At 51.0% G+C, this 25,180-nt stretch overlaps 24 non-coding genes across 24 annotated transcripts; all 24 read right to left on the bottom strand.

The window, feature by feature from the left end:
* Positions 1-1,232: 1,232 nt before the first annotated feature.
* trnan-guu (transfer RNA asparagine (anticodon GUU)) lies at positions 1,233-1,306 on the bottom strand. Its single transcript has one exon. It is a non-coding gene; the product is annotated as a tRNA-Asn (tRNA).
* A 201-nt stretch (positions 1,307-1,507) lies between these two features.
* Positions 1,508-1,580, bottom strand: trnak-cuu (transfer RNA lysine (anticodon CUU)). The gene has a single exon. It is a non-coding gene; the product is annotated as a tRNA-Lys (tRNA).
* An 847-nt stretch (positions 1,581-2,427) lies between these two features.
* Positions 2,428-2,568, bottom strand: LOC141311038 (U4 spliceosomal RNA). Its single transcript, XR_012348503.1, has one exon. It is a non-coding gene; the product is annotated as a U4 spliceosomal RNA (small nuclear RNA).
* A 1,541-nt stretch (positions 2,569-4,109) lies between these two features.
* On the bottom strand, positions 4,110-4,183 carry trnan-guu (transfer RNA asparagine (anticodon GUU)). Its single transcript has one exon. It is a non-coding gene; the product is annotated as a tRNA-Asn (tRNA).
* Positions 4,184-4,394: 211 nt separating this feature from the next.
* Positions 4,395-4,467, bottom strand: trnak-cuu (transfer RNA lysine (anticodon CUU)). Its single transcript has one exon. It is a non-coding gene; the product is annotated as a tRNA-Lys (tRNA).
* An 847-nt stretch (positions 4,468-5,314) lies between these two features.
* LOC141311037 (U4 spliceosomal RNA) lies at positions 5,315-5,455 on the bottom strand. The gene has a single exon (XR_012348502.1). It is a non-coding gene; the product is annotated as a U4 spliceosomal RNA (small nuclear RNA).
* A 1,541-nt stretch (positions 5,456-6,996) lies between these two features.
* trnan-guu (transfer RNA asparagine (anticodon GUU)) lies at positions 6,997-7,070 on the bottom strand. Its single transcript has one exon. It is a non-coding gene; the product is annotated as a tRNA-Asn (tRNA).
* A 201-nt stretch (positions 7,071-7,271) lies between these two features.
* Positions 7,272-7,344, bottom strand: trnak-cuu (transfer RNA lysine (anticodon CUU)). The gene has a single exon. It is a non-coding gene; the product is annotated as a tRNA-Lys (tRNA).
* Positions 7,345-8,191: 847 nt separating this feature from the next.
* LOC141311109 (U4 spliceosomal RNA) lies at positions 8,192-8,332 on the bottom strand. Its single transcript, XR_012348574.1, has one exon. It is a non-coding gene; the product is annotated as a U4 spliceosomal RNA (small nuclear RNA).
* A 1,538-nt stretch (positions 8,333-9,870) lies between these two features.
* trnan-guu (transfer RNA asparagine (anticodon GUU)) lies at positions 9,871-9,944 on the bottom strand. The gene has a single exon. It is a non-coding gene; the product is annotated as a tRNA-Asn (tRNA).
* Positions 9,945-11,065: 1,121 nt separating this feature from the next.
* LOC141311036 (U4 spliceosomal RNA) lies at positions 11,066-11,206 on the bottom strand. Its single transcript, XR_012348501.1, has one exon. It is a non-coding gene; the product is annotated as a U4 spliceosomal RNA (small nuclear RNA).
* Positions 11,207-12,747: 1,541 nt separating this feature from the next.
* Positions 12,748-12,821, bottom strand: trnan-guu (transfer RNA asparagine (anticodon GUU)). Its single transcript has one exon. It is a non-coding gene; the product is annotated as a tRNA-Asn (tRNA).
* A 201-nt stretch (positions 12,822-13,022) lies between these two features.
* trnak-cuu (transfer RNA lysine (anticodon CUU)) lies at positions 13,023-13,095 on the bottom strand. The gene has a single exon. It is a non-coding gene; the product is annotated as a tRNA-Lys (tRNA).
* Positions 13,096-13,942: 847 nt separating this feature from the next.
* LOC141311108 (U4 spliceosomal RNA) lies at positions 13,943-14,083 on the bottom strand. Its single transcript, XR_012348573.1, has one exon. It is a non-coding gene; the product is annotated as a U4 spliceosomal RNA (small nuclear RNA).
* Positions 14,084-15,624: 1,541 nt separating this feature from the next.
* trnan-guu (transfer RNA asparagine (anticodon GUU)) lies at positions 15,625-15,698 on the bottom strand. Its single transcript has one exon. It is a non-coding gene; the product is annotated as a tRNA-Asn (tRNA).
* A 201-nt stretch (positions 15,699-15,899) lies between these two features.
* trnak-cuu (transfer RNA lysine (anticodon CUU)) lies at positions 15,900-15,972 on the bottom strand. The gene has a single exon. It is a non-coding gene; the product is annotated as a tRNA-Lys (tRNA).
* Positions 15,973-16,819: 847 nt separating this feature from the next.
* LOC141311035 (U4 spliceosomal RNA) lies at positions 16,820-16,960 on the bottom strand. The gene has a single exon (XR_012348500.1). It is a non-coding gene; the product is annotated as a U4 spliceosomal RNA (small nuclear RNA).
* Positions 16,961-18,501: 1,541 nt separating this feature from the next.
* Positions 18,502-18,575, bottom strand: trnan-guu (transfer RNA asparagine (anticodon GUU)). The gene has a single exon. It is a non-coding gene; the product is annotated as a tRNA-Asn (tRNA).
* Positions 18,576-18,786: 211 nt separating this feature from the next.
* Positions 18,787-18,859, bottom strand: trnak-cuu (transfer RNA lysine (anticodon CUU)). Its single transcript has one exon. It is a non-coding gene; the product is annotated as a tRNA-Lys (tRNA).
* Positions 18,860-19,706: 847 nt separating this feature from the next.
* On the bottom strand, positions 19,707-19,847 carry LOC141311033 (U4 spliceosomal RNA). Its single transcript, XR_012348499.1, has one exon. It is a non-coding gene; the product is annotated as a U4 spliceosomal RNA (small nuclear RNA).
* A 1,541-nt stretch (positions 19,848-21,388) lies between these two features.
* Positions 21,389-21,462, bottom strand: trnan-guu (transfer RNA asparagine (anticodon GUU)). Its single transcript has one exon. It is a non-coding gene; the product is annotated as a tRNA-Asn (tRNA).
* Positions 21,463-21,663: 201 nt separating this feature from the next.
* Positions 21,664-21,736, bottom strand: trnak-cuu (transfer RNA lysine (anticodon CUU)). Its single transcript has one exon. It is a non-coding gene; the product is annotated as a tRNA-Lys (tRNA).
* An 847-nt stretch (positions 21,737-22,583) lies between these two features.
* On the bottom strand, positions 22,584-22,724 carry LOC141311106 (U4 spliceosomal RNA). The gene has a single exon (XR_012348570.1). It is a non-coding gene; the product is annotated as a U4 spliceosomal RNA (small nuclear RNA).
* A 1,538-nt stretch (positions 22,725-24,262) lies between these two features.
* On the bottom strand, positions 24,263-24,336 carry trnan-guu (transfer RNA asparagine (anticodon GUU)). The gene has a single exon. It is a non-coding gene; the product is annotated as a tRNA-Asn (tRNA).
* Between the last annotated feature and the right edge of the window lie 844 nt (positions 24,337-25,180).

Here is a 25,180-nt window from a genome sequence, read left to right as displayed (position 1 = left end):
CCTTTAGCACTGGACCTTAATCTAGGTCCTGGGGACCCCATGCTGAACTTTTTGTGTGTCCTCCTTATCTAACACACTCAGTTCAGTTCTTTGAGTTCTCTACTAATGAGCTGATGATCTGAATCGGGAGTGCTAAATAAAAGACGGCACGTAATACGACGAGGTGGCCGAGTGGTTAAGGCGATGGACTGCTAATCCATTGTGCTCTGCACGCGTAGGTTCGAATCCCATCCTCGTCGTTCGGTACATTTAGCAGCGGTCCTGGGGACCCCACTCTGCAATTTTTGTGTGTCTTCCCTATCTGACACACTCAGTTCAGTTCACTGAGAGCTCTACTAATGAGCTGGTGGTCTGAATCGGGAGTGTTAAACAAAAGGACCGCGCAAAACGAAAGGTGGTCGAGTGGTTAAGGCGATGCAAGGCTAGTCCGTTGTGCTCGGCACGCCTTGGTTTGTGTGGGTTCGAATCCCATCCTCTTCATTTGATGCTTTAGCACCACTGAGAGCCCACCGGAACAGACAGGCCCAACCTGTTTACGATGGGTAGCGGCGAGCTGTGATTGTGCTGTAGTTTATTGATACCTGCCGCAAAGTCTTGAGAACATATTGACAAAACAACAAGTCTTCTGGCTCCGGCACGCTATGATCGGTGGACACCTCTTTGACGAGGACCAACAACCAGCCACGCCAATAAAAGGAAACAAAACGAAGCAAGACTATCTTTCTCAACAAGCCTCCAGAGAGACTGGCAAAAATTGCCGATGCTGACTGTATTTCAAGTCATCCCGGTGGGGTATTGGGTATTGACTTTGTGGCAACATGGAACTTTTGCATCTACATTAATATTAGTCTGTTTCTTCTTATTCTGAGGTCACCGTAGCCACCAGATCCATTCTGCATTCCGATCTGATGGTCATTACATTCCCCCGGTTCCAGTCCGTACCAAGAGCAGATGGTGGATCAGCACCTTCAGCCGAATGTCAGCGGATACTATGTCAACTAGATGAGCCCCAGAGACAGATCATCAGTTAAGAAGGCATCCACATGCCACAGCAAACTACTCGAGCTGGTGAAAATGTTCACCAAATGCCCGCCGCTGAGTTCTTTTAAAACAAGCCAGCTTATTGAAGGTGCACAAGATAAACGCCCTGAGAAAGCTGTGCCTCGCAACCCTAAGAATGGCATAGGCGTTAGTGGACACCTGACGCGCGTGCAAAACTCCGGCATTTCACACGTCCCTGGGTGGGCTCGAACCACCAACCTTTCGGTTAACAGCCGAACGCGCTAACCGATTGCGCCACAGAGACAGCCGCTGTTGCTTGCTGCCGCCGGATCACCGGTGTAAAAGCAAGGGTTAGGGTTAGTGATAGGGATTAAAATTGCTCGCACTAACAGCGACATCTGTTTTGAAAGATGTTTCCGGAGCTCGCAAAATCCACTCAGCCTGCGCGGCGAATGGGCACGCTGGAGCCCGCCACCCTTTTGGGAAGAAAGAGAGTCAACAGAGCCGCCCAACGTGGGGCTCGAACCCACGACCCTGAGATTAAGAGTCTCATGCTCTACCGACTGAGCTAGCCGGGCTGATCGTGGGCTTCTTCACCGGGTCGGACCCAGTTTTCATCGGCCCCCAAATTACACAGGCGAAACGGAGGCTCTCGCGTTGTGCGAGACTGTCGAGCCCTCCCCGTGGGTAGGGCTTAGAGCAGGCTTAGAGTTTTCTTCTGTCGGTTTTGACCCAATCTGTTTTTGGGAAGCGCAGTTTGACCCAGCAGTGCGGGCCAACAACACGTTCTGTTTTGCCGCGTGAAGGCGGGTCAATGCTTTGGACAGCGTATGGTTGAGATGTGATTTTCCACCAATTTGGGGCACCTTTCTTAAGGAAATCAAGGATGATTTCATGGGAAATGGCAAACTGCTGTAGCGTTTGGCTAACAAGCCAAAGCTACAAAGGATGTACCGGTGCCCCGTCGTCCGAGCAGAATCCACATTCGGCCGTAATCGGAGGTTACTACTAACGTTCGATTGTGTCTCATAGGGAGTTTGACGCAGGGCCTCAGTGGAAAACAGGCCCTCGGCGGCTGAAACAAAAGACGAAGAAGGCATCCACATGCACATGGTTCAGGAGTGTTAAACAAAGAAACCACGCAAGATGACGAGGTGGTCCAGCGGGTAAGGCGGTGGAAGGCTAATACATTGTGCTCGACATGCACTGGAAGCTTTAGCGCCACTGAGAGCCCACCGGACCAGACAGGCCCAACCTGTTTACGATGGGTAACGGTGAGCTGTAATTGCGCTGCAGTTTAATGATACCCGTCTTGAGGACATATTTACAAAACAACAAGCCTTCTGGCTCTGGCGCTCAATCATCAGCAGACAACTTTTCGACGAGAAACGAAACCAGGCTATTTTTTCTCAACAATACTCTAAGCCTCCAGAGAGGCTAGCAAAAATTGCCAAAGCTGACTGTATTTCAAGTCATCCTGGCGGGGTATTGGGTAAAGTTTTCAACCAGCAATGATCGCGCCTCGGATAAACCTCATAGGCTACAATATTGCCTCTGCGAAAGAATGCCGGCGACGGTTGTGACCTTTGCAGGCACCTACGTGGATGTGAACCGACAAGGTGGTAGTAAGCTTTAAACTGCCGCACAAACAGTCTCCTGGCACGGGTTGCTGCACCGTGTTTCTACGGAACAGATTAGAGGTGTGTAAAAGACGGCTCATTCACTATTCCCTCTGTGCTCAAAACAGCCTGCTGAAAGCACAGCAGCAGCAGCTGAAAAGGTCCGCAGCATGGCCTCTCTCAGTCAGCAAGGGGGCGGGGAGGCCGAGTGGTTAAGGCGATGGACTGCTAATCCCATCCTTGTCGTTCGGTTCCTTTAGCACTGGACCTTAATCTAGGTCCTGGGGACCCCATGCTGAACTTTTTGTGTGTCCTCCTTATCTAACACACTCAGTTCAGTTCTTTGAGTTCTCTACTAATGAGCTGATGATCTGAATCGGGAGTGCTAAATAAAAGACGGCACGTAATACGACGAGGTGGCCGAGTGGTTAAGGCGATGGACTGCTAATCCATTGTGCTCTGCACGCGTGGGTTCGAGTCCCATCCTCGTCGTTCGGTACATTTAGCAGTGATCCTCTTGGGGACCCCACTCTGCAATTTTTGTGTGTCTTCCCTATCTGACACACTCAGTTCAGTTCACTGAGCGCTCTACTAATGAGCTGGTGGTCTGAATCGGGAGTGTTAAACAAAAGGACCGCGCAAAACGAAAGGTGGTCGAGTGGTTAAGGCGATGCAAGGCTAGTCCGTTGTGCTCGGCACGCCTTGGTTTGTGTGGGTTCGAATCCCATCCTCTTCATTTGATGCTTTAGCACCACTGAGAGCCCACCGGAACAGACAGGCCCAACCTGTTTACGATGGGTAGCGGCGAGCTGTGATTGTGCTGTAGTTTATTGATACCTGCCGCAAAGTCTTGAGAACATATTGACAAAACAACAAGTCTTCTGGCTCCGGCACGCTATGATCGGTGGACACCTCTTTGACGAGGACCAACAACCAGCCACGCCAATAAAAGGAAACAAAACGAAGCAAGACTATCTTTCTCAACAAGCCTCCAGAGAGACTGGCAAAAATTGCCGATGCTGACTGTATTTCAAGTCATCCCGGTGGGGTATTGGGTATTGACTTTGTGGCAACATGGAACTTTTGCATCTACATTAATATTAGTCTGTTTCTTCTTATTCTGAGGTCACCGTAGCCACCAGATCCATTCTGCATTCCGATCTGATGGTCACTACAGTCCCCCGGTTCCAGTCCGTACCAAGAGCAGATGGTGGATCAGCACCTTCAGCCGAATGTCAGCGGATACTATGTCAACTAGATGAGCCCCAGAGACAGATCATCAGTAAAGAAGGCATCCACATGCCACAGCAAACTACTCGAGCTGGTGAAAATGTTCACCAAATGCCCGCCGCTGAGTTCTTTTAAAACAAGCCAGCTTATTGAAGGTGCACAAGATAAACGCCCTGAGAAAGCTGTGCCTCGCAACCCTAAGAATGGCATAGGCGTTAGTGGACACCTGACGCGCGTGCAAAACTCCGGCATTTCACACGTCCCTGGGTGGGCTCGAACCACCAACCTTTCGGTTAACAGCCGAACGCGCTAACCGATTGCGCCACAGAGACAGCCGCTGTTGCTTGCTGTTGCTTGCTGCCGCCGGATCACCGGTGTAAAAGCAAGGGTTAGGGTTAGTGATAGGGATTAAAATTGCTTGCACTAACAGCGACATCTGTTTTGAAAGATGTTTCCGGAGCTCGCAAAATCCACTCAGCCTGCGCGGCGAATGGGCACGCTGGAGCCCGCCACCCTTTTGGGAAGAAAGAGAGTCAACAGAACCGCCCAACGTGGGGCTCGAACCCACGACCCTGAGATTAAGAGTCTCATGCTCTACCGACTGAGCTAGCCGGGCTGATCGTGGGCTTCTTCACCGGGTCGGACCCAGTTTTCATCGGCCCCCAAATTACACAGGCGAAACGGAGGCTCTCGCGTTGTGCGAGACTGTCGAGCCCTCCCCGTGGGTAGGGCTTAGAGCAGGCTTAGAGTTTTCTTCTGTCGGTTTTGACCCAATCTGTTTTTGGGAAGCGCAGTTTGACCCAGCAGTGCGGGCCAACAACACGTTCTGTTTTGCCGCGTGAAGGCGGGTCAATGCTTTGGACAGCGTATGGTTGAGATGTGATTTTCCACCAATTTGGGGCACCTTTCTTAAGGAAATCAAGGATGATTTCATGGGAAATGGCAAACTGCTGTAGCGTTTGGCTAACAAGCCAAAGCTACAAAGGATGTACCGGTGCCCCGTCGTCCGAGCAGAATCCACATTCGGCCGTAATCGGAGGTTACTACTAACGTTCGATTGTGTCTCATAGGGAGTTTGACGCAGGGCCTCAGTGGAAAACAGGCCCTCGGCGGCTGAAACAAAAGACGAAGAAGGCATCCACATGCACATGGTTCAGGAGTGTTAAACAAAGAAACCACGCAAGATGACGAGGTGGTCCAGCGGGTAAGGCGGTGGAAGGCTAATACATTGTGCTCGACATGCACTGGAAGCTTTAGCGCCACTGAGAGCCCACCGGACCAGACAGGCCCAACCTGTTTACGATGGGTAACGGTGAGCTGTAATTGCGCTGCAGTTTAATGATACCCGTCTTGAGGACATATTTACAAAACAACAAGCCTTCTGGCTCTGGCGCTCAATCATCAGCAGACAACTTTTCGACGAGAAACGAAACCAGGCTGTTTTTTCTCAACAATACTCTAAGCCTCCAGAGAGGCTAGCAAAAATTGCCAAAGCTGACTGTATTTCAAGTCATCCTGGCGGGGTATTGGGTAAAGTTTTCAACCAGCAATGATCGCGCCTCGGATAAACCTCATAGGCTACAATATTGCCTCTGCGAAAGAATGCCGGCGACGGTTGTGACCTTTGCAGGCACCTACGTGGATGTGAACCGACAAGGTGGTAGTAAGCTTTAAACTGCCGCACAAACAGTCTCCTGGCACGGGTTGCTGCACCGTGTTTCTACGGAACAGATTAGAGGTGTGTAAAAGACGGCTCATTCACTATTCCCTCTGTGCTCAAAACAGCCTGCTGAAAGCACAGCAGCAGCAGCTGAAAAGGTCCGCAGCATGGCCTCTCTCAGTCAGCAAGGGGGCGGGGAGGCCGAGTGGTTAAGGCGATGGACTGCTAATCCCATCCTTGTCGTTCGGTTCCTTTAGCACTGGACCTTAATCTAGGTCCTGGGGACCCCATGCTGAACTTTTTGTGTGTCCTCCTTATCTAACACACTCAGTTCAGTTCTTTGAGTTCTCTACTAATGAGCTGATGATCTGAATCGGGAGTGCTAAATAAAAGACGGCACGTAATACGACGAGGTGGCCGAGTGGTTAAGGCGATGGACTGCTAATCCATTGTGCTCTGCACGCGTGGGTTCGAGTCCCATCCTCGTCGTTCGGTACATTTAGCAGTGATCCTCTTGGGGACCCCACTCTGCAATTTTTGTGTGTCTTCCCTATCTGACACACTCAGTTCAGTTCACTGAGCGCTCTACTAATGAGCTGGTGGTCTGAATCGGGAGTGTTAAACAAAAGGACCGCGCAAAACGAAAGGTGGTCGAGTGGTTAAGGCGATGCAAGGCTAGTCCGTTGTGCTCGGCACGCCTTGGTTTGTGTGGGTTCGAATCCCATCCTCTTCATTTGATGCTTTAGCACCACTGAGAGCCCACCGGAACAGACAGGCCCAACCTGTTTACGATGGGTAGCGGCGAGCTGTGATTGTGCTGTAGTTTATTGATACCTGCCGCAAAGTCTTGAGAACATATTGACAAAACAACAAGTCTTCTGGCTCCGGCACGCTATGATCGGTGGACACCTCTTTGACGAGGACCAACAACCAGCCACGCCAATAAAAGGAAACAAAACGAAGCAAGACTATCTTTCTCAACAAGCCTCCAGAGAGACTGGCAAAAATTGCCGATGCTGACTGTATTTCAAGTCATCCCGGTGGGGTATTGGGTATTGACTTTGTGGCAACATGGAACTTTTGCATCTACATTTATATTAGTCTGTTTCTTCTTATTCTGAGGTCACCGTAGCCACCAGATCCATTCTGCATTCCGATCTGATGGTCACTACAGTCCCCCGGTTCCAGTCCGTACCAAGAGCAGATGGTGGATCAGCACCTTCAGCCGAATGTCAGCGGATACTATGTCAACTAGATGAGCCCCAGAGACAGATCATCAGTTAAGAAGGCATCCACATGCCACAGCAAACTACTCGAGCTGGTGAAAATGTTCACCAAATGCCCGCCGCTGAGTTCTTTTAAAACAAGCCAGCTTATTGAAGGTGCACAAGATAAACGCCCTGAGAAAGCTGTGCCTCGCAACCCTAAGAATGGCATAGGCGTTAGTGGACACCTGACGCGCGTGCAAAACTCCGGCATTTCACACGTCCCTGGGTGGGCTCGAACCACCAACCTTTCGGTTAACAGCCGAACGCGCTAACCGATTGCGCCACAGAGACAGCCGCTGTTGCTTGCTGCCGCCGGATCACCGGTGTAAAAGCAAGGGTTAGGGTTAGTGATAGGGATTAAAATTGCTCGCACTAACAGCGACATCTGTTTTGAAAGATGTTTCCGGAGCTCGCAAAATCCACTCAGCCTGCGCGGCGAATGGGCACGCTGGAGCCCGCCACCCTTTTGGGAAGAAAGAGAGTCAACAGAGCCGCCCAACGTGGGGCTCGAACCCACGACCCTGAGATTAAGAGTCTCATGCTCTACCGACTGAGCTAGCCGGGCTGATCGTGGGCTTCTTCACCGGGTCGGACCCAGTTTTCATCGGCCCCCAAATTACACAGGCGAAACGGAGGCTCTCGCGTTGTGCGAGACTGTCGAGCCCTCCCCGTGGGTAGGGCTTAGAGCAGGCTTAGAGTTTTCTTCTGTCGGTTTTGACCCAATCTGTTTTTGGGAAGCGCAGTTTGACCCAGCAGTGCGGGCCAACAACACGTTCTGTTTTGCCGCGTGAAGGCGGGTCAATGCTTTGGACAGCGTATGGTTGAGATGTGATTTTCCACCAATTTGGGGCACCTTTCTTAAGGAAATCAAGGATGATTTCATGGGAAATGGCAAACTGCTGTAGCGTTTGGCTAACAAGCCAAAGCTACAAAGGATGTACCGGTGCCCCGTCGTCCGAGCAGAATCCACATTCGGCCGTAATCGGAGGTTACTACTAACGTTCGATTGTGTCTCATAGGGAGTTTGACGCAGGGCCTCAGTGGAAAACAGGCCCTCGGCGGCTGAAACAAAAGACGAAGAAGGCATCCACATGCACATGGTTCAGGAGTGTTAAACAAAGAAACCACGCAAGATGACGAGGTGGTCCAGCGGGTAAGGCGGTGGAAGGCTAATACATTGTGCTCGACATGCACTGGAAGCTTTAGCGCCACTGAGAGCCCACCGGACCAGACAGGCCCAACCTGTTTACGATGGGTAACGGTGAGCTGTAATTGCGCTGCAGTTTAATGATACCCGTCTTGAGGACATATTCACAAAACAACAAGCCTTCTGGCTCTGGCGCTCAATCATAAGCAGACACCTTTTTGACGAGAAACAAAGCCAGGCTATTTTTTCTCAACAATACTCTAAGCCTCCAGAGAGGCTAGCAAAAATTGCCAAAGCTGACTGTATTTCAAGTCATCCGGGCGGGGTATTGGGTAAAGTTTTCAACCAGCAATGATCGCGCCTCGGATAAACCTCATAGGCTACAATATTGCCTCTACGAAAGAATGCCGGCGACGGTCGTGACCTTTGCAGGCACCTACGTGGATGTGAACCGACAAGGTGGTAGCAAGCTTTAAACTGCCGCACAAACATTCTCCTGGCACGGGTTGCTGCATCGTGTTTCTACGGAACAGATTAGAGGTGTGTAAAAGACGGCTCATTCACTATTCCCTCTGTGCTCAAAACAGCCTGCTGAAAGCACAGCAGCAGCAGCTGAAAAGGTCCGCAGCATGGCCTCTCTCAGTCAGCAAGGGGGCGGGGAGGCCGAGTGGTTAAGGCGATGGACTGCTAATCCCATCCTTGTCGTTCGGTTCCTTTAGCACTGGACCTTAATCTAGGTCCTGGGGACCCCATGCTGAACTTTTTGTGTGTCCTCCTTATCTAACACACTCAGTTCAGTTCTTTGAGTTCTCTACTAATGAGCTGATGATCTGAATCGGGAGTGCTAAATAAAAGACGGCACGTAATACGACGAGGTGGCCGAGTGGTTAAGGCGATGGACTGCTAATCCATTGTGCTCTGCACGCGTAGGTTCGAATCCCATCCTCGTCGTTCGGTACATTTAGCAGCGGTCCTGGGGACCCCACTCTGCAATTTTTGTGTGTCTTCCCTATCTGACACACTCAGTTCAGTTCACTGAGAGCTCTACTAATGAGCTGGTGGTCTGAATCGGGAGTGTTAAACAAAAGGACCGCGCAAAACGAAAGGTGGTCGAGTGGTTAAGGCGATGCAAGGCTAGTCCGTTGTGCTCGGCACGCCTTGGTTTGTGTGGGTTCGAATCCCATCCTCTTCATTTGATGCTTTAGCACCACTGAGAGCCCACCGGAACAGACAGGCCCAACCTGTTTACGATGGGTAGCGGCGAGCTGTGATTGTGCTGTAGTTTATTGATACCTGCCGCAAAGTCTTGAGAACATATTGACAAAACAACAAGTCTTCTGGCTCCGGCACGCTATGATCGGTGGACACCTCTTTGACGAGGACCAACAACCAGCCACGCCAATAAAAGGAAACAAAACGAAGCAAGACTATCTTTCTCAACAAGCCTCCAGAGAGACTGGCAAAAATTGCCGATGCTGACTGTATTTCAAGTCATCCCGGTGGGGTATTGGGTATTGACTTTGTGGCAACATGGAACTTTTGCATCTACATTAATATTAGTCTGTTTCTTCTTATTCTGAGGTCACCGTAGCCACCAGATCCATTCTGCATTCCGATCTGATGGTCACTACAGTCCCCCGGTTCCAGTCCGTACCAAGAGCAGATGGTGGATCAGCACCTTCAGCCGAATGTCAGCGGATACTATGTCAACTAGATGAGCCCCAGAGACAGATCATCAGTAAAGAAGGCATCCACATGCCACAGCAAACTACTCGAGCTGGTGAAAATGTTCACCAAATGCCCGCCGCTGAGTTCTTTTAAAACAAGCCAGCTTATTGAAGGTGCACAAGATAAACGCCCTGAGAAAGCTGTGCCTCGCAACCCTAAGAATGGCATAGGCGTTAGTGGACACCTGACGCGCGTGCAAAACTCCGGCATTTCACACGTCCCTGGGTGGGCTCGAACCACCAACCTTTCGGTTAACAGCCGAACGCGCTAACCGATTGCGCCACAGAGACAGCCGCTGTTGCTTGCTGCCGCCGGATCACCGGTGTAAAAGCAAGGGTTAGGGTTAGTGATAGGGATTAAAATTGCTCGCACTAACAGCGACATCTGTTTTGAAAGATGTTTCCGGAGCTCGCAAAATCCACTCAGCCTGCGCGGCGAATGGGCACGCTGGAGCCCGCCACCCTTTTGGGAAGAAAGAGAGTCAACAGAGCCGCCCAACGTGGGGCTCGAACCCACGACCCTGAGATTAAGAGTATCATGCTCTACCGACTGAGCTAGCCGGGCTGGTCGTGGGCTTCTTCACCGGGTCGGACCCAGTTTTCATCGGCCCCCAAATTACACAGGCGAAACGGAGGCTCTCGCGTTGTGCGAGACTGTCGAGCCCTCCCCGTGGGTAGGGCTTAGAGCAGGCTTAGAGTTTTCTTCTGTCGGTTTTGACCCAATCTGTTTTTGGGAAGCGCAGTTTGACCCAGCAGTGCGGGCCAACAACACGTTCTGTTTTGCCGCGTGAAGGCGGGTCAATGCTTTGGACAGCGTATGGTTGAGATGTGATTTTCCACCAATTTGGGGCACCTTTCTTAAGGAAATCAAGGATGATTTCATGGGAAATGGCAAACTGCTGTAGCGTTTGGCTAACAAGCCAAAGCTACAAAGGATGTACCGGTGCCCCGTCGTCCGAGCAGAATCCACATTCGGCCGTAATCGGAGGTTACTACTAACGTTCGATTGTGTCTCATAGGGAGTTTGACGCAGGGCCTCAGTGGAAAACAGGCCCTCGGCGGCTGAAACAAAAGACGAAGAAGGCATCCACATGCACATGGTTCAGGAGTGTTAAACAAAGAAACCACGCAAGATGACGAGGTGGTCCAGCGGGTAAGGCGGTGGAAGGCTAATACATTGTGCTCGACATGCACTGGAAGCTTTAGCGCCACTGAGAGCCCACCGGACCAGACAGGCCCAACCTGTTTACGATGGGTAACGGTGAGCTGTAATTGCGCTGCAGTTTAATGATACCCGTCTTGAGGACATATTTACAAAACAACAAGCCTTCTGGCTCTGGCGCTCAATCATCAGCAGACAACTTTTCGACGAGAAACGAAACCAGGCTATTTTTTTTCAACAATACTCTAAGCCTCCAGAGAGGCTAGCAAAAATTGCCAAAGCTGACTGTATTTCAAGTCATCCTGGCGGGGTATTGGGTAAAGTTTTCAACCAGCAATGATCGCGCCTCGGATAAACCTCATAGGCTACAATATTGCCTCTGCGAAAGAATGCCGGCGACGGTTGTGACCTTTGCAGGCACCTACGTGGATGTGAACCGACAAGGTGGTAGTAAGCTTTAAACTGCCGCACAAACAGTCTCCTGGCACGGGTTGCTGCACCGTGTTTCTACGGAACAGATTAGAGGTGTGTAAAAGACGGCTCATTCACTATTCCCTCTGTGCTCAAAACAGCCTGCTGAAAGCACAGCAGCAGCAGCTGAAAAGGTCCGCAGCATGGCCTCTCTCAGTCAGCAAGGGGGCGGGGAGGCCGAGTGGTTAAGGCGATGGACTGCTAATCCCATCCTTGTCGTTCGGTTCCTTTAGCACTGGACCTTAATCTAGGTCCTGGGGACCCCATGCTGAACTTTTTGTGTGTCCTCCTTATCTAACACACTCAGTTCAGTTCTTTGAGTTCTCTACTAATGAGCTGATGATCTGAATCGGGAGTGCTAAATAAAAGACGGCACGTAATACGACGAGGTGGCCGAGTGGTTAAGGCGATGGACTGCTAATCCATTGTGCTCTGCACGCGTGGGTTCGAGTCCCATCCTCGTCGTTCGGTACATTTAGCAGTGATCCTCTTGGGGACCCCACTCTGCAATTTTTGTGTGTCTTCCCTATCTGACACACTCAGTTCAGTTCACTGAGCGCTCTACTAATGAGCTGGTGGTCTGAATCGGGAGTGTTAAACAAAAGGACCGCGCAAAACGAAAGGTGGTCGAGTGGTTAAGGCGATGCAAGGCTAGTCCGTTGTGCTCGGCACGCCTTGGTTTGTGTGGGTTCGAATCCCATCCTCTTCATTTGATGCTTTAGCACCACTGAGAGCCCACCGGAACAGACAGGCCCAACCTGTTTACGATGGGTAGCGGCGAGCTGTGATTGTGCTGTAGTTTATTGATACCTGCCGCAAAGTCTTGAGAACATATTGACAAAACAACAAGTCTTCTGGCTCCGGCACGCTATGATCGGTGGACACCTCTTTGACGAGGACCAACAACCAGCCACGCCAATAAAAGGAAACAAAACGAAGCAAGACTATCTTTCTCAACAAGCCTCCAGAGAGACTGGCAAAAATTGCCGATGCTGACTGTATTTCAAGTCATCCCGGTGGGGTATTGGGTATTGACTTTGTGGCAACATGGAACTTTTGCATCTACATTAATATTAGTCTGTTTCTTCTTATTCTGAGGTCACCGTAGCCACCAGATCCATTCTGCATTCCGATCTGATGGTCACTACAGTCCCCCGGTTCCAGTCCGTACCAAGAGCAGATGGTGGATCAGCACCTTCAGCCGAATGTCAGCGGATACTATGTCAACTAGATGAGCCCCAGAGACAGATCATCAGTTAAGAAGGCATCCACATGCCACAGCAAACTACTCGAGCTGGTGAAAATGTTCACCAAATGCCCGCCGCTGAGTTCTTTTAAAACAAGCCAGCTTATTGAAGGTGCACAAGATAAACGCCCTGAGAAAGCTGTGCCTCGCAACCCTAAGAATGGCATAGGCGTTAGTGGACACCTGACGCGCGTGCAAAACTCCGGCATTTCACACGTCCCTGGGTGGGCTCGAACCACCAACCTTTCGGTTAACAGCCGAACGCGCTAACCGATTGCGCCACAGAGACAGCCGCTGTTGCTTGCTGCCGCCGGATCACCGGTGTAAAAGCAAGGGTTAGGGTTAGTGATAGGGATTAAAATTGCTCGCACTAACAGCGACATCTGTTTTGAAAGATGTTTCCGGAGCTCGCAAAATCCACTCAGCCTGCGCGGCGAATGGGCACGCTGGAGCCCGCCACCCTTTTGGGAAGAAAGAGAGTCAACAGAGCCGCCCAACGTGGGGCTCGAACCCACGACCCTGAGATTAAGAGTCTCATGCTCTACCGACTGAGCTAGCCGGGCTGATCGTGGGCTTCTTCACCGGGTCGGACCCAGTTTTCATCGGCCCCCAAATTACACAGGCGAAACGGAGGCTCTCGCGTTGTGCGAGACTGTCGAGCCCTCCCCGTGGGTAGGGCTTAGAGCAGGCTTAGAGTTTTCTTCTGTCGGTTTTGACCCAATCTGTTTTTGGGAAGCGCAGTTTGACCCAGCAGTGCGGGCCAACAACACGTTCTGTTTTGCCGCGTGAAGGCGGGTCAATGCTTTGGACAGCGTATGGTTGAGATGTGATTTTCCACCAATTTGGGGCACCTTTCTTAAGGAAATCAAGGATGATTTCATGGGAAATGGCAAACTGCTGTAGCGTTTGGCTAACAAGCCAAAGCTACAAAGGATGTACCGGTGCCCCGTCGTCCGAGCAGAATCCACATTCGGCCGTAATCGGAGGTTACTACTAACGTTCGATTGTGTCTCATAGGGAGTTTGACGCAGGGCCTCAGTGGAAAACAGGCCCTCGGCGGCTGAAACAAAAGACGAAGAAGGCATCCACATGCACATGGTTCAGGAGTGTTAAACAAAGAAACCACGCAAGATGACGAGGTGGTCCAGCGGGTAAGGCGGTGGAAGGCTAATACATTGTGCTCGACATGCACTGGAAGCTTTAGCGCCACTGAGAGCCCACCGGACCAGACAGGCCCAACCTGTTTACGATGGGTAACGGTGAGCTGTAATTGCGCTGCAGTTTAATGATACCCGTCTTGAGGACATATTCACAAAACAACAAGCCTTCTGGCTCTGGCGCTCAATCATAAGCAGACACCTTTTTGACGAGAAACAAAGCCAGGCTATTTTTTCTCAACAATACTCTAAGCCTCCAGAGAGGCTAGCAAAAATTGCCAAAGCTGACTGTATTTCAAGTCATCCGGGCGGGGTATTGGGTAAAGTTTTCAACCAGCAATGATCGCGCCTCGGATAAACCTCATAGGCTACAATATTGCCTCTACGAAAGAATGCCGGCGACGGTCGTGACCTTTGCAGGCACCTACGTGGATGTGAACCGACAAGGTGGTAGCAAGCTTTAAACTGCCGCACAAACATTCTCCTGGCACGGGTTGCTGCATCGTGTTTCTACGGAACAGATTAGAGGTGTGTAAAAGACGGCTCATTCACTATTCCCTCTGTGCTCAAAACAGCCTGCTGAAAGCACAGCAGCAGCAGCTGAAAAGGTCCGCAGCATGGCCTCTCTCAGTCAGCAAGGGGGCGGGGAGGCCGAGTGGTTAAGGCGATGGACTGCTAATCCCATCCTTGTCGTTCGGTTCCTTTAGCACTGGACCTTAATCTAGGTCCTGGGGACCCCATGCTGAACTTTTTGTGTGTCCTCCTTATCTAACACACTCAGTTCAGTTCTTTGAGTTCTCTACTAATGAGCTGATGATCTGAATCGGGAGTGCTAAATAAAAGACGGCACGTAATACGACGAGGTGGCCGAGTGGTTAAGGCGATGGACTGCTAATCCATTGTGCTCTGCACGCGTGGGTTCGAGTCCCATCCTCGTCGTTCGGTACATTTAGCAGTGATCCTCTTGGGGACCCCACTCTGCAATTTTTGTGTGTCTTCCCTATCTGACACACTCAGTTCAGTTCACTGAGCGCTCTACTAATGAGCTGGTGGTCTGAATCGGGAGTGTTAAACAAAAGGACCGCGCAAAACGAAAGGTGGTCGAGTGGTTAAGGCGATGCAAGGCTAGTCCGTTGTGCTCGGCACGCCTTGGTTTGTGTGGGTTCGAATCCCATCCTCTTCATTTGATGCTTTAGCACCACTGAGAGCCCACCGGAACAGACAGGCCCAACCTGTTTACGATGGGTAGCGGCGAGCTGTGATTGTGCTGTAGTTTATTGATACCTGCCGCAAAGTCTTGAGAACATATTGACAAAACAACAAGTCTTCTGGCTCCGGCACGCTATGATCGGTGGACACCTCTTTGACGAGGACCAACAACCAGCCACGCCAATAAAAGGAAACAAAACGAAGCAAGACTATCTTTCTCAACAAGCCTCCAGAGAGACTGGCAAAAATTGCCGATGCTGACTGTATTTCAAGTCATCCCGGTGGGGTATTGGGTATTGACTTTGTGGCAACATGGAACTTTTGCATCTACATTAATATTAGTCTGTTTCTTCTTATTCTGAGGTCACCGTAGCCACCAGATCCATTCTGCATTCCGATCTGATGGTCACTACAGTCCCCCGGTTCCAGTCCGTACCAAGAGCAGATGGTGGATCAGCACCTTCAGCCGAATGTCAGCGGATACTATGTCAACTAGATGAGCCCCAGAGACAGATCATCAGTTAAGAAGGCATCCACATGCCACAGCAAACTACTCGAGCTGGTGAAAATGTTCACCAAATGCCCGCCGCTGAGTTCTTTTAAAACAAGCCAGCTTATTGAAGGTGCACAAGATAAACGCCCTGAGAAAGCTGTGCCTCGCAACCCTAAGAATGGCATAGGCGTTAGTGGACACCTGACGCGCGTGCAAAACTCCGGCATTTCACACGTCCCTGGGTGGGCTCGAACCACCAACCTTTCGGTTAACAGCCGAACGCGCTAACCGATTGCGCCACAGAGACAGCCGCTGTTGCTTGCTGCCGCCGGATCACCGGTGTAAAAGCAAGGGTTAGGGTTAGTGATAGGGATTAAAATTGCTCGCACTAACAGCGACATCTGTTTTGAAAGATGTTTCCGGAGCTCGCAAAATCCACTCAGCCTGCGCGGCGAATGGGCACGCTGGAGCCCGCCACCCTTTTGGGAAGAAAGAGAGTCAACAGAGCCGCCCAACGTGGGGCTCGAACCCACGACCCTGAGATTAAGAGTCTCATGCTCTACCGACTGAGCTAGCCGGGCTGATCGTGGGCTTCTTCACCGGGTCGGACCCAGTTTTCATCGGCCCCCAAATTACACAGGCGAAACGGAGGCTCTCGCGTTGTGCGAGACTGTCGAGCCCTCCCCGTGGGTAGGGCTTAGAGCAGGCTTAGAGTTTTCTTCTGTCGGTTTTGACCCAATCTGTTTTTGGGAAGCGCAGTTTGACCCAGCAGTGCGGGCCAACAACACGTTCTGTTTTGCCGCGTGAAGGCGGGTCAATGCTTTGGACAGCGTATGGTTGAGATGTGATTTTCCACCAATTTGGGGCACCTTTCTTAAGGAAATCAAGGATGATTTCATGGGAAATGGCAAACTGCTGTAGCGTTTGGCTAACAAGCCAAAGCTACAAAGGATGTACCGGTGCCCCGTCGTCCGAGCAGAATCCACATTCGGCCGTAATCGGAGGTTACTACTAACGTTCGATTGTGTCTCATAGGGAGTTTGACGCAGGGCCTCAGTGGAAAACAGGCCCTCGGCGGCTGAAACAAAAGACGAAGAAGGCATCCACATGCACATGGTTCAGGAGTGTTAAACAAAGAAACCACGCAAGATGACGAGGTGGTCCAGCGGGTAAGGCGGTGGAAGGCTAATACATTGTGCTCGACATGCACTGGAAGCTTTAGCGCCACTGAGAGCCCACCGGACCAGACAGGCCCAACCTGTTTACGATGGGTAACGGTGAGCTGTAATTGCGCTGCAGTTTAATGATACCCGTCTTGAGGACATATTTACAAAACAACAAGCCTTCTGGCTCTGGCGCTCAATCATCAGCAGACAACTTTTCGACGAGAAACGAAACCAGGCTATTTTTTCTCAACAATACTCTAAGCCTCCAGAGAGGCTAGCAAAAATTGCCAAAGCTGACTGTATTTCAAGTCATCCTGGCGGGGTATTGGGTAAAGTTTTCAACCAGCAATGATCGCGCCTCGGATAAACCTCATAGGCTACAATATTGCCTCTGCGAAAGAATGCCGGCGACGGTTGTGACCTTTGCAGGCACCTACGTGGATGTGAACCGACAAGGTGGTAGTAAGCTTTAAACTGCCGCACAAACAGTCTCCTGGCACGGGTTGCTGCACCGTGTTTCTACGGAACAGATTAGAGGTGTGTAAAAGACGGCTCATTCACTATTCCCTCTGTGCTCAAAACAGCCTGCTGAAAGCACAGCAGCAGCAGCTGAAAAGGTCCGCAGCATGGCCTCTCTCAGTCAGCAAGGGGGCGGGGAGGCCGAGTGGTTAAGGCGATGGACTGCTAATCCCATCCTTGTCGTTCGGTTCCTTTAGCACTGGACCTTAATCTAGGTCCTGGGGACCCCATGCTGAACTTTTTGTGTGTCCTCCTTATCTAACACACTCAGTTCAGTTCTTTGAGTTCTCTACTAATGAGCTGATGATCTGAATCGGGAGTGCTAAATAAAAGACGGCACGTAATACGACGAGGTGGCCGAGTGGTTAAGGCGATGGACTGCTAATCCATTGTGCTCTGCACGCGTGGGTTCGAGTCCCATCCTCGTCGTTCGGTACATTTAGCAGTGATCCTCTTGGGGACCCCACTCTGCAATTTTTGTGTGTCTTCCCTATCTGACACACTCAGTTCAGTTCACTGAGCGCTCTACTAATGAGCTGGTGGTCTGAATCGGGAGTGTTAAACAAAAGGACCGCGCAAAACGAAAGGTGGTCGAGTGGTTAAGGCGATGCAAGGCTAGTCCGTTGTGCTCGGCACGCCTTGGTTTGTGTGGGTTCGAATCCCATCCTCTTCATTTGATGCTTTAGCACCACTGAGAGCCCACCGGAACAGACAGGCCCAACCTGTTTACGATGGGTAGCGGCGAGCTGTGATTGTGCTGTAGTTTATTGATACCTGCCGCAAAGTCTTGAGAACATATTGACAAAACAACAAGTCTTCTGGCTCCGGCACGCTATGATCGGTGGACACCTCTTTGACGAGGACCAACAACCAGCCACGCCAATAAAAGGAAACAAAACGAAGCAAGACTATCTTTCTCAACAAGCCTCCAGAGAGACTGGCAAAAATTGCCGATGCTGACTGTATTTCAAGTCATCCCGGTGGGGTATTGGGTATTGACTTTGTGGCAACATGGAACTTTTGCATCTACATTAATATTAGTCTGTTTCTTCTTATTCTGAGGTCACCGTAGCCACCAGATCCATTCTGCATTCCGATCTGATGGTCACTACAGTCCCCCGGTTCCAGTCCGTACCAAGAGCAGATGGTGGATCAGCACCTTCAGCCGAATGTCAGCGGATACTATGTCAACTAGATGAGCCCCAGAGACAGATCATCAGTAAAGAAGGCATCCACATGCCACAGCAAACTACTCGAGCTGGTGAAAATGTTCACCAAATGCCCGCCGCTGAGTTCTTTTAAAACAAGCCAGCTTATTGAAGGTGCACAAGATAAACGCCCTGAGAAAGCTGTGCCTCGCAACCCTAAGAATGGCATAGGCGTTAGTGGACACCTGACGCGCGTGCAAAACTCCGGCATTTCACACGTCCCTGGGTGGGCTCGAACCACCAACCTTTCGGTTAACAGCCGAACGCGCTAACCGATTGCGCCACAGAGACAGCCGCTGTTGCTTGCTGTTGCTTGCTGCCGCCGGATCACCGGTGTAAAAGCAAGGGTTAGGGTTAGTGATAGGGATTAAAATTGCTCGCACTAACAGCGACATCTGTTTTGAAAGATGTTTCCGGAGCTCGCAAAATCCACTCAGCCTGCGCGGCGAATGGGCACGCTGGAGCCCGCCACCCTTTTGGGAAGAAAGAGAGTCAACAGAACCGCCCAACGTGGGGCTCGAACCCACGACCCTGAGATTAAGAGTCTCATGCTCTACCGACTGAGCTAGCCGGGCTGATCGTGGGCTTCTTCACCGGGTCGGACCCAGTTTTCATCGGCCCCCAAATTACACAGGCGAAACGGAGGCTCTCGCGTTGTGCGAGACTGTCGAGCCCTCCCCGTGGGTAGGGCTTAGAGCAGGCTTAGAGTTTTCTTCTGTCGGTTTTGACCCAATCTGTTTTTGGGAAGCGCAGTTTGACCCAGCAGTGCGGGCCAACAACACGTTCTGTTTTGCCGCGTGAAGGCGGGTCAATGCTTTGGACAGCGTATGGTTGAGATGTGATTTTCCACCAATTTGGGGCACCTTTCTTAAGGAAATCAAGGATGATTTCATGGGAAATGGCAAACTGCTGTAGCGTTTGGCTAACAAGCCAAAGCTACAAAGGATGTACCGGTGCCCCGTCGTCCGAGCAGAATCCACATTCGGCCGTAATCGGAGGTTACTACTAACGTTCGATTGTGTCTCATAGGGAGTTTGACGCAGGGCCTCAGTGGAAAACAGGCCCTCGGCGGCTGAAACAAAAGACGAAGAAGGCATCCACATGCACATGGTTCAGGAGTGTTAAACAAAGAAACCACGCAAGATGACGAGGTGGTCCAGCGGGTAAGGCGGTGGAAGGCTAATACATTGTGCTCGACATGCACTGGAAGCTTTAGCGCCACTGAGAGCCCACCGGACCAGACAGGCCCAACCTGTTTACGATGGGTAACGGTGAGCTGTAATTGCGCTGCAGTTTAATGATACCCGTCTTGAGGACATATTTACAAAACAACAAGCCTTCTGGCTCTGGCGCTCAATCATCAGCAGACAACTTTTCGACGAGAAACGAAACCAGGCTGTTTTTTCTCAACAATACTCTAAGCCTCCAGAGAGGCTAGCAAAAATTGCCAAAGCTGACTGTATTTCAAGTCATCCTGGCGGGGTATTGGGTAAAGTTTTCAACCAGCAATGATCGCGCCTCGGATAAACCTCATAGGCTACAATATTGCCTCTGCGAAAGAATGCCGGCGACGGTTGTGACCTTTGCAGGCACCTACGTGGATGTGAACCGACAAGGTGGTAGTAAGCTTTAAACTGCCGCACAAACAGTCTCCTGGCACGGGTTGCTGCACCGTGTTTCTACGGAACAGATTAGAGGTGTGTAAAAGACGGCTCATTCACTATTCCCTCTGTGCTCAAAACAGCCTGCTGAAAGCACAGCAGCAGCAGCTGAAAAGGTCCGCAGCATGGCCTCTCTCAGTCAGCAAGGGGGCGGGGAGGCCGAGTGGTTAAGGCGATGGACTGCTAATCCCATCCTTGTCGTTCGGTTCCTTTAGCACTGGACCTTAATCTAGGTCCTGGGGACCCCATGCTGAACTTTTTGTGTGTCCTCCTTATCTAACACACTCAGTTCAGTTCTTTGAGTTCTCTACTAATGAGCTGATGATCTGAATCGGGAGTGCTAAATAAAAGACGGCACGTAATACGACGAGGTGGCCGAGTGGTTAAGGCGATGGACTGCTAATCCATTGTGCTCTGCACGCGTGGGTTCGAGTCCCATCCTCGTCGTTCGGTACATTTAGCAGTGATCCTCTTGGGGACCCCACTCTGCAATTTTTGTGTGTCTTCCCTATCTGACACACTCAGTTCAGTTCACTGAGCGCTCTACTAATGAGCTGGTGGTCTGAATCGGGAGTGTTAAACAAAAGGACCGCGCAAAACGAAAGGTGGTCGAGTGGTTAAGGCGATGCAAGGCTAGTCCGTTGTGCTCGGCACGCCTTGGTTTGTGTGGGTTCGAATCCCATCCTCTTCATTTGATGCTTTAGCACCACTGAGAGCCCACCGGAACAGACAGGCCCAACCTGTTTACGATGGGTAGCGGCGAGCTGTGATTGTGCTGTAGTTTATTGATACCTGCCGCAAAGTCTTGAGAACATATTGACAAAACAACAAGTCTTCTGGCTCCGGCACGCTATGATCGGTGGACACCTCTTTGACGAGGACCAACAACCAGCCACGCCAATAAAAGGAAACAAAACGAAGCAAGACTATCTTTCTCAACAAGCCTCCAGAGAGACTGGCAAAAATTGCCGATGCTGACTGTATTTCAAGTCATCCCGGTGGGGTATTGGGTATTGACTTTGTGGCAACATGGAACTTTTGCATCTACATTTATATTAGTCTGTTTCTTCTTATTCTGAGGTCACCGTAGCCACCAGATCCATTCTGCATTCCGATCTGATGGTCACTACAGTCCCCCGGTTCCAGTCCGTACCAAGAGCAGATGGTGGATCAGCACCTTCAGCCGAATGTCAGCGGATACTATGTCAACTAGATGAGCCCCAGAGACAGATCATCAGTTAAGAAGGCATCCACATGCCACAGCAAACTACTCGAGCTGGTGAAAATGTTCACCAAATGCCCGCCGCTGAGTTCTTTTAAAACAAGCCAGCTTATTGAAGGTGCACAAGATAAACGCCCTGAGAAAGCTGTGCCTCGCAACCCTAAGAATGGCATAGGCGTTAGTGGACACCTGACGCGCGTGCAAAACTCCGGCATTTCACACGTCCCTGGGTGGGCTCGAACCACCAACCTTTCGGTTAACAGCCGAACGCGCTAACCGATTGCGCCACAGAGACAGCCGCTGTTGCTTGCTGCCGCCGGATCACCGGTGTAAAAGCAAGGGTTAGGGTTAGTGATAGGGATTAAAATTGCTCGCACTAACAGCGACATCTGTTTTGAAAGATGTTTCCGGAGCTCGCAAAATCCACTCAGCCTGCGCGGCGAATGGGCACGCTGGAGCCCGCCACCCTTTTGGGAAGAAAGAGAGTCAACAGAGCCGCCCAACGTGGGGCTCGAACCCACGACCCTGAGATTAAGAGTCTCATGCTCTACCGACTGAGCTAGCCGGGCTGATCGTGGGCTTCTTCACCGGGTCGGACCCAGTTTTCATCGGCCCCCAAATTACACAGGCGAAACGGAGGCTCTCGCGTTGTGCGAGACTGTCGAGCCCTCCCCGTGGGTAGGGCTTAGAGCAGGCTTAGAGTTTTCTTCTGTCGGTTTTGACCCAATCTGTTTTTGGGAAGCGCAGTTTGACCCAGCAGTGCGGGCCAACAACACGTTCTGTTTTGCCGCGTGAAGGCGGGTCAATGCTTTGGACAGCGTATGGTTGAGATGTGATTTTCCACCAATTTGGGGCACCTTTCTTAAGGAAATCAAGGATGATTTCATGGGAAATGGCAAACTGCTGTAGCGTTTGGCTAACAAGCCAAAGCTACAAAGGATGTACCGGTGCCCCGTCGTCCGAGCAGAATCCACATTCGGCCGTAATCGGAGGTTACTACTAACGTTCGATTGTGTCTCATAGGGAGTTTGACGCAGGGCCTCAGTGGAAAACAGGCCCTCGGCGGCTGAAACAAAAGACGAAGAAGGCATCCACATGCACATGGTTCAGGAGTGTTAAACAAAGAAACCACGCAAGATGACGAGGTGGTCCAGCGGGTAAGGCGGTGGAAGGCTAATACATTGTGCTCGACATGCACTGGAAGCTTTAGCGCCACTGAGAGCCCACCGGACCAGACAGGCCCAACCTGTTTACGATGGGTAACGGTGAGCTGTAATTGCGCTGCAGTTTAATGATACCCGTCTTGAGGACATATTCACAAAACAACAAGCCTTCTGGCTCTGGCGCTCAATCATAAGCAGACACCTTTTTGACGAGAAACAAAGCCAGGCTATTTTTTCTCAACAATACTCTAAGCCTCCAGAGAGGCTAGCAAAAATTGCCAAAGCTGACTGTATTTCAAGTCATCCGGGCGGGGTATTGGGTAAAGTTTTCAACCAGCAATGATCGCGCCTCGGATAAACCTCATAGGCTACAATATTGCCTCTACGAAAGAATGCCGGCGACGGTCGTGACCTTTGCAGGCACCTACGTGGATGTGAACCGACAAGGTGGTAGCAAGCTTTAAACTGCCGCACAAACATTCTCCTGGCACGGGTTGCTGCATCGTGTTTCTACGGAACAGATTAGAGGTGTGTAAAAGACGGCTCATTCACTATTCCCTCTGTGCTCAAAACAGCCTGCTGAAAGCACAGCAGCAGCAGCTGAAAAGGTCCGCAGCATGGCCTCTCTCAGTCAGCAAGGGGGCGGGGAGGCCGAGTGGTTAAGGCGATGGACTGCTAATCCCATCCTTGTCGTTCGGTTCCTTTAGCACTGGACCTTAATCTAGGTCCTGGGGACCCCATGCTGAACTTTTTGTGTGTCCTCCTTATCTAACACACTCAGTTCAGTTCTTTGAGTTCTCTACTAATGAGCTGATGATCTGAATCGGGAGTGCTAAATAAAAGACGGCACGTAATACGACGAGGTGGCCGAGTGGTTAAGGCGATGGACTGCTAATCCATTGTGCTCTGCACGCGTAGGTTCGAATCCCATCCTCGTCGTTCGGTACATTTAGCAGCGGTCCTGGGGACCCCACTCTGCAATTTTTGTGTGTCTTCCCTATCTGACACACTCAGTTCAGTTCACTGAGAGCTCTACTAATGAGCTGGTGGTCTGAATCGGGAGTGTTAAACAAAAGGACCGCGCAAAACGAAAGGTGGTCGAGTGGTTAAGGCGATGCAAGGCTAGTCCGTTGTGCTCGGCACGCCTTGGTTTGTGTGGGTTCGAATCCCATCCTCTTCATTTGATGCTTTAGCACCACTGAGAGCCCACCGGAACAGACAGGCCCAACCTGTTTACGATGGGTAGCGGCGAGCTGTGATTGTGCTGTAGTTTATTGATACCTGCCGCAAAGTCTTGAGAACATATTGACAAAACAACAAGTCTTCTGGCTCCGGCACGCTATGATCGGTGGACACCTCTTTGACGAGGACCAACAACCAGCCACGCCAATAAAAGGAAACAAAACGAAGCAAGACTATCTTTCTCAACAAGCCTCCAGAGAGACTGGCAAAAATTGCCGATGCTGACTGTATTTCAAGTCATCCCGGTGGGGTATTGGGTATTGACTTTGTGGCAACATGGAACTTTTGCATCTACATTAATATTAGTCTGTTTCTTCTTATTCTGAGGTCACCGTAGCCACCAGATCCATTCTGCATTCCGATCTGATGGTCACTACAGTCCCCCGGTTCCAGTCCGTACCAAGAGCAGATGGTGGATCAGCACCTTCAGCCGAATGTCAGCGGATACTATGTCAACTAGATGAGCCCCAGAGACAGATCATCAGTAAAGAAGGCATCCACATGCCACAGCAAACTACTCGAGCTGGTGAAAATGTTCACCAAATGCCCGCCGCTGAGTTCTTTTAAAACAAGCCAGCTTATTGAAGGTGCACAAGATAAACGCCCTGAGAAAGCTGTGCCTCGCAACCCTAAGAATGGCATAGGCGTTAGTGGACACCTGACGCGCGTGCAAAACTCCGGCATTTCACACGTCCCTGGGTGGGCTCGAACCACCAACCTTTCGGTTAACAGCCGAACGCGCTAACCGATTGCGCCACAGAGACAGCCGCTGTTGCTTGCTGCCGCCGGATCACCGGTGTAAAAGCAAGGGTTAGGGTTAGTGATAGGGATTAAAATTGCTCGCACTAACAGCGACATCTGTTTTGAAAGATGTTTCCGGAGCTCGCAAAATCCACTCAGCCTGCGCGGCGAATGGGCACGCTGGAGCCCGCCACCCTTTTGGGAAGAAAGAGAGTCAACAGAGCCGCCCAACGTGGGGCTCGAACCCACGACCCTGAGATTAAGAGTATCATGCTCTACCGACTGAGCTAGCCGGGCTGGTCGTGGGCTTCTTCACCGGGTCGGACCCAGTTTTCATCGGCCCCCAAATTACACAGGCGAAACGGAGGCTCTCGCGTTGTGCGAGACTGTCGAGCCCTCCCCGTGGGTAGGGCTTAGAGCAGGCTTAGAGTTTTCTTCTGTCGGTTTTGACCCAATCTGTTTTTGGGAAGCGCAGTTTGACCCAGCAGTGCGGGCCAACAACACGTTCTGTTTTGCCGCGTGAAGGCGGGTCAATGCTTTGGACAGCGTATGGTTGAGATGTGATTTTCCACCAATTTGGGGCACCTTTCTTAAGGAAATCAAGGATGATTTCATGGGAAATGGCAAACTGCTGTAGCGTTTGGCTAACAAGCCAAAGCTACAAAGGATGTACCGGTGCCCCGTCGTCCGAGCAGAATCCACATTCGGCCGTAATCGGAGGTTACTACTAACGTTCGATTGTGTCTCATAGGGAGTTTGACGCAGGGCCTCAGTGGAAAACAGGCCCTCGGCGGCTGAAACAAAAGACGAAGAAGGCATCCACATGCACATGGTTCAGGAGTGTTAAACAAAGAAACCACGCAAGAT

The sequence above is a fragment of the Garra rufa genome, unplaced genomic scaffold, assembly GCF_049309525.1.
Source record: "Garra rufa unplaced genomic scaffold, GarRuf1.0 hap1_unplaced_003, whole genome shotgun sequence".
NCBI lineage: Eukaryota > Metazoa > Chordata > Actinopteri > Cypriniformes > Cyprinidae > Garra > Garra rufa.
Note: the sequence above shows the minus strand (reverse complement) of the source record. Positions and strands in the feature narration are given on the sequence as shown.